Source organism: Cyprinus carpio, chromosome A13 (assembly GCF_018340385.1).
Source record: "Cyprinus carpio isolate SPL01 chromosome A13, ASM1834038v1, whole genome shotgun sequence".
NCBI lineage: Eukaryota > Metazoa > Chordata > Actinopteri > Cypriniformes > Cyprinidae > Cyprinus > Cyprinus carpio.
Window position 1 is genome coordinate 22,130,897 of NC_056584.1, and position 13,106 is coordinate 22,144,002.

Consider the following 13,106-nt stretch of genomic DNA (forward strand, 5'->3'; position numbering starts at 1 on the left):
AATTTTGTCTGAACATACAGTATGTTTTCTATTTACTAAAACATTATTCTACAAATTCTTTTGAACCCATCTCTCTGTGATCTCTGTGAATTAATCATGTTCAAACAATCTATGAATTCAAACAATCATAAGCTTGATGTTCTTAAACAGAAGAAAATGTGAAGTTTTACAAGGTACATGTGAAAACAGTCAAAGCAGATCTATTAAATTAATGTTTTCATTTATTTTTGTTGTAATTTTCCTCAAATGTGATCAGAATGCATTTCAGTGTAAAAATCATTCCTTACAAAGGTTTACAATAATATCAATATAATAGCAATAGCAGTAATTCCAGAGGAATACAATATTATATTTATTGTCATTGTAACAATGACAATGGGATACAGTGCTGATGAGATCCTATTGCAAATCAAAGAAAAGGCAGTGAAGCCGTCATCTAGCATTTATTGGCATTTTCGGCATGCGTTTTTCTGTAGAAATAATTCCCTTCCAATGGAACAGTCCATAAGGATAAAAAATGCAATGCAGTGTTCAAGAAAAGCAGTCTTATGAAATGCTGGATGTGTTTTGTGTATGTAAAGGTGGCGTATCAGTTCCAGTCACCACCTTTTGCAAAGCACATAGTGTGGGTGCACTTTTCAGAAATGGTCATACATTCACAGGATGCTCACAGCACCCTTTACGGTAACACGACTCACAGAAGATTGCCTTTTAGGTTTGCCAGTACTGTCCCGAAGTGTCCTCACAGTGGTTAGCAAGTGACTCAGAAAAAAAAAATGTGATGGAAACAAAGTATAGCTTCAGTATAAACAGTCTGGATGCTGTTGTTAACCCACAAATATCTTTGTTTACATTTTAGGAGAACTTTGTATGATGCCTGCTGGACGTCTGCGCTATTCCAGCATCCCAGTCAACCTCAGCACCACGGTATTCTGAGGCTTTTCCTGGTTTGCCCTTCCACCCAAACCTTCGAGACTGCTGTTATCCAGAACATCTTCAGTCACAGATTGGGAGGGGAAATCCTTCAGATGCACCTGTTGCAAAGTAGATCTTTGTTGTGCAAGAAGACAGCACAAGTAGCAGTTCTTAAAGTCTATATTAATGTTTGGCACATGTTCTACTGGGCACTCGCAGTGATTTGTGCTAGTGAGAGTCATAATGTGAGCTGTAAAGTGACAGATGTGATTCTCTGAGCTCCGAAAAGAAGTTAAACAATCTCAAGACCAGCAGCTACTCTTTATTGTGGAGACATTGGTTATGTGGGTCTCTTGAGCAGAGGTCTCAAATCTAACTACCTGATGTTTTATGACCTTACATTTTAACTACATACCGTTATTGAGGCATGGATACATCTTTCCTTCATACGTAGCATGATGCTCATGTTTAGTGGAGTAATGATGCCTGAAATTGCATTATTGCAACTGCAATTTTCTCCTTGCACAGGCAGGTAGCAGTGCCATTAAAAAGATTGGTAATAACACAACCTGGCCTTGACGTAATAATCAGACATTTTTCAATATAAAATAACTTAAATAAATAGTCCACATATATGATATTAAAAATATTTTTATATATATCAGACAGGCAAAATAAAAAGGTTGGAGTAGTGTAGTGCACCAAAAATAGAATCTTCCATCCACTGAAGACGCCACAACAAGTGCTCCCAGTGTAAACCACTCCATAGATTGTAATAAGAGCCATCTAGTCTTATATAGATGCATGTAACCCAAACTTTTCTGACTTTTCTGTTCTTTTACATTCAAGTTTAAGGCCTATAAAAGCCATGTGGAGAATAAGAAATATATAAAAATAAATTACAATACATAATTTACATTAAAATACAACAGTATATAAAATAAAATTGAAATATTATTAAATAAAATATTAAATTAAAGTTTTAATTAGAAAAAAATAAAGTGTAAAAAATGTAAGTTTATAAATTGATTTGTGGGCTGGATTTAAGGATAGCCTATATACACTTAATGACTCATTTCATGGGTCAAATTTGACCCATAGATTGGTAGTTTGAGACCCCTGCTCTTGAGTTTCAAATAAAGACCTATGTCATTGTTCAAATCCACTTACAGTTGGGAGAACTGCAAAAAAAAAAAAAAAAAAAAATGCTTTCGGACGGTTTTTGTTATAATGTGCATTATGGTACATTATGGCCTATGGAACCTTCTTGTATGAGAAATATTATGAATGAATGCACTTCCCAGCATCATCCAGTCACTGGATGGGAGAAGGTGAGTGTGTGTCAGTGGGAAAATGTGGACATGGAGGTCCTGGCCCGTCGGGTCCAATTGAGTCCTGAGCTGGTTCCAGTCTCAGCCGGCTCAACAGGCTGTTCCCGCTTTCTGAGTTTGGTGCTGAGCTCAATCAAACACTGATCCCAGTCTTCGGGTAACAGCAGCATCAGGAAGCCCAGACAGATGATGAACACAGCGATGAGTCGCACTGTGTTGAAGTGGATATCACAGGTGTACAGGTCCACCACTGCAACACCAATCATACACACATTAAGAGCCACTAACATCCACCACAAACTGTCTAGATAAAGTTACAATGAATGTCCACTTTCAACTGCTTCAAAAACAGGTTTCAAGAAGTTAGAATCTTTTTTATTTTCTTTAATTTTATTTTTCTTTAATTTTAACATAAACCTTTTAAAACAGACATACAATAACCTACGAGTGTAATATAATGCCTATATTAAAGGGTTAGTTCACCCAAAAATGAAAATTCAGTCATTAATTGCTCACCCTCATGTCATTCGAAACCTATAAGACCTTCGTTCATCTTCGGAACACAAATTAAAGGGGTGATATTATGCTTTTTCACTTTACCAACTTTACTTAGTCTGTAATGTTGCTGTTTGAGCATAACAAAGATCAGCAAATTTACAAAGCTCAAAGTCCATTTCAAAAGGAGATATTTTATTTAACAGAAATCACAACGAATGACTCGTTTGGACTACAACACATATTTTCCGGGATTTGTGATATCACAAATATCGACGAATGGGATGAGACCTGGTTGAGCTGCACTAGAGAAGACAACGAGTGTTATCATTTCCTGACCAGGCGCCGAGTGGAGCCAATCACAACACACACTGGCCCAGCTAACCAATCACAGCACATCTTGTATTCCAGAAGGCGGCCTTCATTTGATACAGGAACTATTCGAGCTGTTCATGCCAGACTGGGGAGAGAGGTGTTGTAATAATGTAAAATATGTGAAAAATAATCTGTTTTTCGAACAACCTAGTATTGAGAGCCTGTTCTAGAACACCCACAAAACAAAATCAAGACTTTGTAAAAGAGCATAATAGGACTCCTTTAAGATATTTTTTGATGAAATCCGAGAGCTTTCTGACTCTGCATAGACAGCAATGCAACTGAAACATTCCCAGGCCCAGAAAGGTAGTAAAGACATCTTTAAAATAGTCCATGTGACATCAGTGGGTCATATATATATATATATATATATATATATATATATATATATATATATATATATATATATATATATATATATATATATATATATATATATATATATATTTATATCAGAGATGGAGTACTCGAGTCCTGGACTCGGGGCTCGAGTCCGACTCGAGTCACTATTCTTTGGACTCGAGTCCGACTCAAGACTCCATTCTCTGGACTCGTGACTCGACTTGGACTCGCAGACTGATGACTCGTACTTGGACTCGTACTCGTACTTTTGTCCTTTTTTGCCAATTTCCAAAAATACTATTTTGCTTTAAATCCAAGTCTTTAATGTGTCAATCTTTTTGTAGATGCTTGATTTGGTTCATGGCTTAAAATATTTTTAAAATGGAATAACAGAAAGAAAAAAAAATCAATGCCACTAAGCCATGTCATTACTTCATTTTGGTGAACTATCCCTTTAAATCAGTCAGTGGCACAAAATAGAGTTTTTCTATACTCAAGTTTGCTTTTATAAAAAAAAATAAAAAATAACTTTGAAAATGAACTCACCTGCATTGACTGGGACACTCAGCACAATGCCAAGTGAAATGAGTGTGGGGTATGTAATGGCAATGCCAAAATTCACCAGAATATTGAATGCTGTAAATGAAGAAAAAAAATGTATTGTAAATGTCAGATATAGTTGTGTGTATATTTTATGTATAATATACTGTTTTCTGTCAGTATTTTATTTACCTAGTAAGAGTCCAGCTACTCCACACAGGTAGGCCCAGGGAAGATCAACTAAGGATGTGAAGTACTCAACATGTGTGAAGTACAGTATAACTGGCACAAAGCTCATAAAGACAAAGTTTGCACCTCCGACAATGGTCAGAAACAGAGCCGCCTCTCCAAACTTGGCACTGCCCAAGACAAGCTTGAAGAGCACCTGAAGAATGAAAAACAAGACTTGGTCAGGTCAGATTATTATTATTATTATTGGTGAATCTGTTCATTCGGATGGTTAATTTCAATGAACTAATACATATGGAGTTATCACAGTATTCATATTTTACTTGTTCTATTTTGTAACAAAATGCATATTTGGTTAAACATATGTAAACATATTTGGTTAAAAAAATAGTTCTAGTATTCTAATTGTTTTTGTGTCAGAAACCAGTTTAACTACAGTATATAATTTGGGGCATTTTCTAAGCTTGTAGTGTAGTTGAGTTATGACTGTATGACTGTACGTAAATACTTTAGCTTGTAGATTAGCAAACTACAGATTCAAGGCAACACTGGACAGGATAAATATAAAAAAGAATATGGTTTTATATTTCAAATGTCTGCAGGAAAGACGACAAGGGTATTACATGGCTGGTTTTTAGCTCGTGATAAGTTAGAAATGATAGTCAACGGATGAGCTAAAACTGATATTTCTGGTCAGTTCCCTTATTGATCTGTCCTTTTCAGATGACCGCAGGAGTTGAAAGTACATCCCAAATCAATCAAGACAAATAGATTAGTGAGGTCATTTCAATTACTCCCAGGACACATCACTCCATTACTTTGTAAAGAGATGCAGTTATTGATAAGTATAGTTTCAATGACACACAAACCCTGAATGACAGGACTGAACAGAAAAACATTTGATGAATAACAAAAGGGTCATGACTGTTGACGCGTGATTACCTTATAGAGGGCAGAGGCAGATGCAGAGGCCACTACATGCGTTATGCCAATAACAGAGTGACTGTGAAAGCCATCAGCGTAGGTCAGCATCACGATACCAGCAATGGCCAGAATGGCAGCAACAATCTTGTAAAAGAACAAAATAAAGGTCGGCGGCATCACACTGTGTTAACGTCAAACAGCACAAAGACGGCCTGTAGACTACAATGTCTATTTCAATAGCTAAAACATCTAAAAGAATAACCAAAAGAATGAATGCAACATTAAAATAATTAATTAATAAATATATAAAAATTATAGAGAGGGTTGGTGCAAAACATGATTTGAAGCAGAAATCGTGGAACAAGGGCAAAATGATCTAAAAAATTGCATCATCCTTTAGGGAGATTATTTTACAATGTGATCAATACAGTCATATATATATATATATATACACACACACACACACACACAGTTTATATATATATGTATATATATATATATATATATATATATATATAGATAGATAGATAGATAGATAGATATAGATATAGATATAGATATAGATATACACTCCCGAACAAAATCTTAAGACCAGGGGATGCATTGCAAGTTTTACACATTTCGCACTAGTGGATCATAACCGGGCTGTAAGTGCTGCTTCAAAATGCCAAAAGAAGAAACAGGAGCAAGAGACAAAAAATAGAGAGTAGGCAATTTATTGAAAACTGCATTTAAACTCAAACAGGCTGTTCATCAGCTGATCAAAAGTTTAAGACCATAGCCCAAAAATAAATGCACAACAGAACTAAAAAGTGTCAAAAAAGGACTCAGTAGTGAGTAGCCCCATCGTTCTTGTTGATCACTTCAAACACTCGTTTCGGCATGCTTGATGCGACTGTTTCCAGGAGGCTGGTGGGAACATTGCTCCATGTGGTGAAGATGGCTTCACGAAGGGCATCCACGGTCTGGAAACTGACGTCCGTTTTTTTAAACTTCCCTTGCCATCCATCCCCAAAATGTTCTCAATGGGATTTAGATCAGGGGAACACGCAGGATGGTCCAAAAAAAAACAACGTTATTCTCCTGGAAGAAGTCCTTCATCAGGCGGGCGTTGTGAATTGCAGCATTGTCCTGTTGAAAGACCCAGTCATTACAACATAGACGGGGGCCCCTCGGTCAAGAGGGATGCCCGCTGCAACAGATCCACATAGCCAGTCGCCGTTTGACACCCCTGCACAACCTGAAGCTCCATTTTCCCATTGAAGAAAAAAGCACCCCAGATCATGATGGAGCCTCCTCCACTTTGCCGCGTAGAAAACATCTCAGGTGGGATCTCCTTGTCCATGCCAGTAACGTTGGCAGCCATCAGGACCGTCCAGGTTAAATTTTTTCTCATCAGAGAATAAAACTTTCTTCCACCTTTCAATGTCCCGTGTTTGGCTACCTTGCAAATTCTAAACGGGCAAGTTTGTGTCGTGGGAGGAGACGTGGCCTTTGAAGACGTTTTGTTGTTCTTGAAGCCCTTCTCTAGCAGATGACTTCTTATGGTTATTGGGCTGCAGTCAGCATCAGTAAGGGGCCTTAATTTGGGTCGAGGATCGACCTGTGTCTTCACAGACAACCCGTCGGATCCTGCGGCTCAGTGGAGGTGAAATCTTTTTGGGCCTACCACTTGACTTTTTTGTCCCATAACTCTCAGGATTTTTTAAGAAATGTAAAATGACTGTCTTACTGTGTCCAACCTCGGCAGCGATGGCGCGTTTGCGAGAGGCCTTGCGTGTGCAGCTCAACAATCCTGCCACATTCAAAGAGAGAAAGCCTTTTTGCCTTTGCCATCAGGAGATCTTGACAGTATGACTGCTTGAAGAACAATGACATGAAAGCCATATTTTTGTGCAGATTTGACCTTTTTATGGCTATGGTCTTAAACTTTTGATCAGCTGATGAACAGCCTGTTTGAGTTTAAATGCAGTTTTCAATAAATTGCCTACTCTCTATTTTTTGTCTCTTGCTCCTGTTTCTTCTTTTGGCATTTTGAAGCAGCACTTACAACCCGGTTATGATCCACTAGTGCGAAATGTGTAAAACTTGCAATGCATCCCCTGGTCTTAAGATTTTGTTCGTATATAGATATGCGAGTTCAAGGAAGTATTACTCTGGCATTATATATGATGGAACAGGCCTGCTTCATACACTGTGTGTGTCTGTGTCTCCAAATGAAAAATGTTTCCAGAGCGTAGCTGAATTGGGTGCAGTACAGAAACATTACAAGGACGTCAGAAAGACTGATTACTCTCACCCAACGGCCCTCCGTTCAGAACAGCTTTCTGAACAGCTTTCCTCTAACGCTCTTTTCCTGCTCTGCCTTTTGTTTTGGACCAACTCTCTCTGTTTTATCTCCTTTGTTTAAAAGATTGTTGAAATATTGTGATTTGCCATTCTCATGGATATTGCTATGTTCGTATTACCATCATCTTTACAGGAGAACATAGAAATACACATAGGTAAATATGAAACCTGAAACATGTCCAGGGCATATTTCGCCATAAATATCACAAGCAAGAAATAAGAAATAGTTTTTTTATAAGTGGAAACCTGCTTAACTTCTACTGCGCCATGAACGTCCAAACACCCTGACTCACCAAAATCTGCCCTGCACTGCAGTGTGTGTGTGTGTGTGTGTGTGTGTATGTGTGTGAGAGAGAGATGGAGCAACAGGAATACATAGAGACAAAGAGAATGTTACACAGCACCTTAGTTCCTTTGATTCAAGAAAAAAAAAGGGAATAGGAAATATATGAAAGGAGGAGCACAAAGGAAGAAGACAGGAAAAGGTTGGAAAAGCAAAGGATTGTATTGTGATGGCACTGCTGACTCTAAACAGCAGAAGACATCCAGAGAAAACAACATTGGATATCTATCTATCCATCCATCAACTCTTTTAGCAACACTCAAGTCAAATAAATAGCTAGAATTTCATCCATCTATCCAATGATCCATTCATCCACTCACCCTTACACCCATAAAGCGATCCCGCAGAACGATCCAGGACAGGAGAAAGACAAAGGCTTTGTTACAGCAGAAGAGGGCCGATACATCGGTGCTGTTGATCTTTCTCAGAGCCTGAAGGTACAGGTAGTTTGTCATAATCCACAGCAGGCCGAAAGGGGCCACTTTAGTAAAGAACACCTTCGCCGTCAGTCCATCGTCCCCGAAGAACCGACAGCACTCTCTGAAATACCACAGAGATAAAACAATATTAATTTATTGTCCACTGCACATAATACACATTTGATTTGCCTTATGTTCACTACCATTTGAGGTCAGTGCATTTATTATTTAATTATACTTTCATTCAGCAAGGATGAATTAAATTGATCAAAAGTGACAGCTGTACAGCCCTTTTCAGGTGTGGGTCTACTGATAGGAGTGTTGCTTTTAATGTGTTAATTGTTAATTTTAGGTTTTCTTATATTTTTCTATATTTATATATAGAAATTAATATGGATTCTTATTTTGGAATTCGCTGACACTTGTTTGTATGGAAAGTGTTATTTTCCTTTATTTTCTTTGTAACTTTGTTACTATTTTATATTTACAAAGGTTTTGAATTGATAGTTAAAAGTGAACAGAAAATGTCTTTTGTTTCTTTAATAAAAATGTTTCTGTGAACCAATTAGATGTTTTTAGTGTGACCCCTAGAGTTCAAGGGGCGGGGTCTTACAGAAAAAGTAAGCAACGCTTTGGGTGGTGGAGGAAAAACAACCTAAAAAAAATGAGATTTTTGCTTGTGACCAGATAAATACTGTTACGAAAAGGAACTGTTTAATGAAAAGACTGAGCTCATAAATGGAACTTAAATTTGAGAGTTGCGAACTCAAAGTGAGCTTGTGCATGCAGCATGAGAAGATGATGCTGAGAGGCTATGCTGTTGATCAGGGCTGTCTGCATCCCGGGACAAAGGATTTGTCTGGTCCAGTAATCGAATTCATCATTCTGTGGGATGGTTCATGGACTGTGCTAATGACGATGGGATTTGCTGTTTTTCTTCATTGTTGCTTCGTGTCTTTGGAATTTCCCCATCAATGGATCTGTGAGTACTCAATATGGTTTCACTACATGTGGGGGGCCATTTATTTGAATTATAGTGTTTGTGTTGCAACTGTGGTGATTTGACTTGTGATGATTTGATTTGCTTGAATTATTTTAAAAGAAGAAAATAAATGAGGCAGAAAAGTTTGATAAATTCAGTTAAATTTTTGTGGTTTCCCTGAAAAAATACATACATAAATAAATAAATAAATTTGGGATGTGGCTTTTACCAGGTTATACTTAATTCAGAATTTCCCCTAGAGGTATTTATAAATTTGAGCCATAAAAGTGGTGAGAGAGCTAAATACATTTCCACAAAAATATTAAGCTGCACAACTGTTTCCAATAATGATAATAAGAAATGTTTCTTGAGCACAACATCAGTATTAGAATGATTTCTAAAAGAACATATGACACTGAAAAACTGCAAAATAAATAAATAAAATAAAAAATAAATGAAATGTGATAATATTTCACAATATTAATATTTTTTTATAGCATTTTGTATTATTTAGTTGCAGGCTTTGTGAGCATAAGAAATTTAAGAATGGTAGTGTATTTAAAATAAATAAAGCTCAATATATTTTGGGATATTTGGATGTCTGGCTCAAAATGAGGACATAATTACTTTACCACATTTTCAAAAGCTTTGTCTGTCACACAAAACACCCAACAGACAATTAGTCCATTTGAAAACAATTTTTAAAACTATATTCCCTTAGTGAAAATGTTCAGTGTAAGGTTGATGTGATCTGAAGACACACAGCACTTGTTTCTACCATCCATCTCTGGCCATTATGCTCAGAGCTATCCTTAGTTCACCTCCATGTGGGATAAAGGACTTTAAATACAACTGAGAATTTTTTTTTTCTTTTCTTTTTTTTTTCACTTGCTTGAATTGTGTTCTTATGTGACATACAGTATAGTATCTTGAAGATGCCATGTCTGTTAGCTTTTAAGCCATCAATAAGTGAAAATAAACAATTTCTTAAATGCTTGTGGTGTCACATAGCATTTTTCCACCTCTCCGCTTTCTGTGCTTGACAAATATATGACTGTCTGAACAGATCAGTTCAAAGATATTTTGCAATCTTCAGTGTCCCGGACTCACAAGAGTTACCGCAGCACTTCCAGGTAAAATCAGGCAAACAGAGAAATTAAGCATAGCTTCCATCTACAGTATATGCTGTTTCTACAGGACATTAAACCATTTTATTTAGGAAACAGTCTTGTTTGCATTCACCTGTTCACATCTATTTTTCAGTAGCTTCAGTGATTTAATTGCCTGTTATTTTAATTATCATTATGATTATTATTAACATTATGAGTATTATTTGTTATTTTGTTCTGGTTTAAATTTCATCACTAAAAGAGGTTATTTAATTTGTATCTTCATTGTGTTTTTGGTAGAATCAGACTCGGGTCTATATACTGTATGTGATTTGTGTTTCAGTCAAAGCATGTCTTTGGTCCTAGATTGAGTTTTATTGTTCCTGAGGAGTATGAATGATATTTTGTTTAAAAGTTTAACTTTGCCCATTTTCCCGAGTTGCTTACATCCTCAGGATTGTTATTCCCTTCATTTTGGACATAGTTTTTTAATTGGGAATTCAGTAAAAATACACTTTGTTTTATACATATAATACCTTTTTTTATTTACTTTTACATACGTTTTAAAATGTACATTTGCTTGGAATAAATTACCAGAGTCTCGGAAGGTATAAAAAATGTGAGAAGTTTTAAAAATGTGACTTTCTTGTGTGGAAATATTTTTCCCACCTTAATTGTATGGGATGATCGTCTTTTTTTTTTTTTTTTTTTTTTTTTTTCTGTGCAGCTCCTTCCTTCCTTCCTTCCTCCCTTCCTTCCTTCCATCATTCGGTCTGCTTCTCCTATCATTCTTTCTTTTTTTTTCTTATTGTCTTGTACTTTGAAAGACTTGAAAAATAAATCCAATCAAATCAAAATAAATCACTACTTGTCTCCATTACATTCAACAGCTTTATTAATTTGTAATCTCTTTGATTTTAGTTATTGATAGAATTATGGTATGTTTAATAGTATTGTTATTCTGAAACCAAGAAAAGATTGCTGATCAAGTAAAATGTCCTATTTTTAATCACACTGTACTAAATGTGCATTCAGAGGTCCATTTACTTCAACTGAAAGTCTTTGTACAATGTCATGGTTGGTTGACATCACTTTTTAAGGTCAGCATATTGGCTGATACCTATAGAAAGATAAAGAGCGTGTTTATGGGTAGCAGTACCTTTTCAGCCTTTTCACTGATATTCTCTAAAATGTTAAATGGGTCTGTGGGCTAAACGGCAAAAAAATTAATAAAAAATTCATCCGCTTCTACAATTTTTTAAATAACATTAGACTTGATAAATTGAGTTGGCTAAAAGTTCATCATTTAATTAATGGATAACTATAAATAAAGGCACTTCAGTTTAACAGAAAATCTCTCTCTCTCTTTTTTTTTTCCTTTTTTGCAGCCTTTGTACTTTTACTCTGCAGTGCTGCTAATATTGTTTTCTCAAGTGTGATAAATTGCTTGGGCTTTTATGCATTTTACACAAAAGCATTTGCTAAATGATTAAATAAAAAAAGCATTTCAATCTACAGTATATTACTTTACTTCCCAACACCTTTTACGTTGGTCTTCCTAGACAGAGCAGAGGGATATTTTTTCCTTAACGACTCAGTTTAAATAAGCAATGAGCCTGCTTAGTATTCAGCACATAGAAGATAAAAGGAGAAACCCGGAAAGGACAAACTGTTCATGCATTACAGCATGGAATTTCCTCAGTGTCCCCCTCAACAGAAAGGGATTTCACTAAACAGATTCACCAGATGTCTGTTATACTCACACAAAACAGTTGGATATTTCAGCTGTACTACATCTTAATCTTTTGCTCTGCTCCAAACCTAAGAAGCTGCATATTCTTCACCAAGAAGGCAATCCCAGAGTGCATTGCTGGATAAACACAATCTCACGGGACCAGATTCTTACCTAAACCTCTGTTTTGGTGTCTGTCTCTCGGGACTCTTGCACAGGTAGCCGATGTAATACAGAGGGAAGAAGAGGCAGTTCCACGTGGGTGGTGAACCATGTGAGAGGGAACGGTGCCGTCGTACTGCTTGAAGGTCAGCTTGGCCAGCTGGGTGGAGCCTGCCCATGATGAGCACACGCACATAACCATGGCCACGCCCCATATTGCTTTTCGCACTTGGACGGCTGTCACTCGAACACAGCAGTGAAATCGCTGCCTCCCTGCCCCTGACTCCACCCCTGCTCCGCCCACCATCGCCTGTCCATCTGCGTTGCACACGACGTTCTCCCTCGGCCGTGTCCTCCCCCTACAAGCAAACAAAATGATATCAGTTGCTGATTTTATGAGCTGTTTTATTCACATTTTTATTATTATGGTTTTTCAGTAATGCAGTACAAATTTGGATGCAGTATTTTACCAAACTGCAGTTACTCTTGTTGTAAATATCACATTTCCACATTTTTGGCTCATATGCTTTTCATTTTTCACCTTAAATCTTTTTAGTTTTCTATAAGTTTAATCTTAGAACAATTCAAAATATGGGCAAACAAAAAATGTGTGGATTTTTGTTTGTATGTATTTATTTTATATGCATATTTGCATAAAGAAAAACAAAAAAAACTATATATACAGGTCCTTCTCAAAAAATTAGCATATTGTGAAAAAGTTCATTATTTTCCATAATGTAATGATAAAAATTAAACTTTTATATATTTTAGATTCATTGCACACCAACTGAAATATTTCAGGTCTTTTATTGTTTTAATACTGATGATTTTGGCATATAATAGCTCATGAAAACCCAAAATTTCCTATCTCAAAGAATTAGCATATTTCATCCGACCAA

General features: G+C 36.4%; 1 pseudogene; it reads right to left on the reverse strand.

Moving 5' to 3' along the window:
- Positions 1-1,880: 1,880 nt before the first annotated feature.
- On the reverse strand, positions 1,881-12,549 carry LOC109045024 (annotated as a pseudogene).
- Positions 12,550-13,106: the final 557 nt, after the last annotated feature.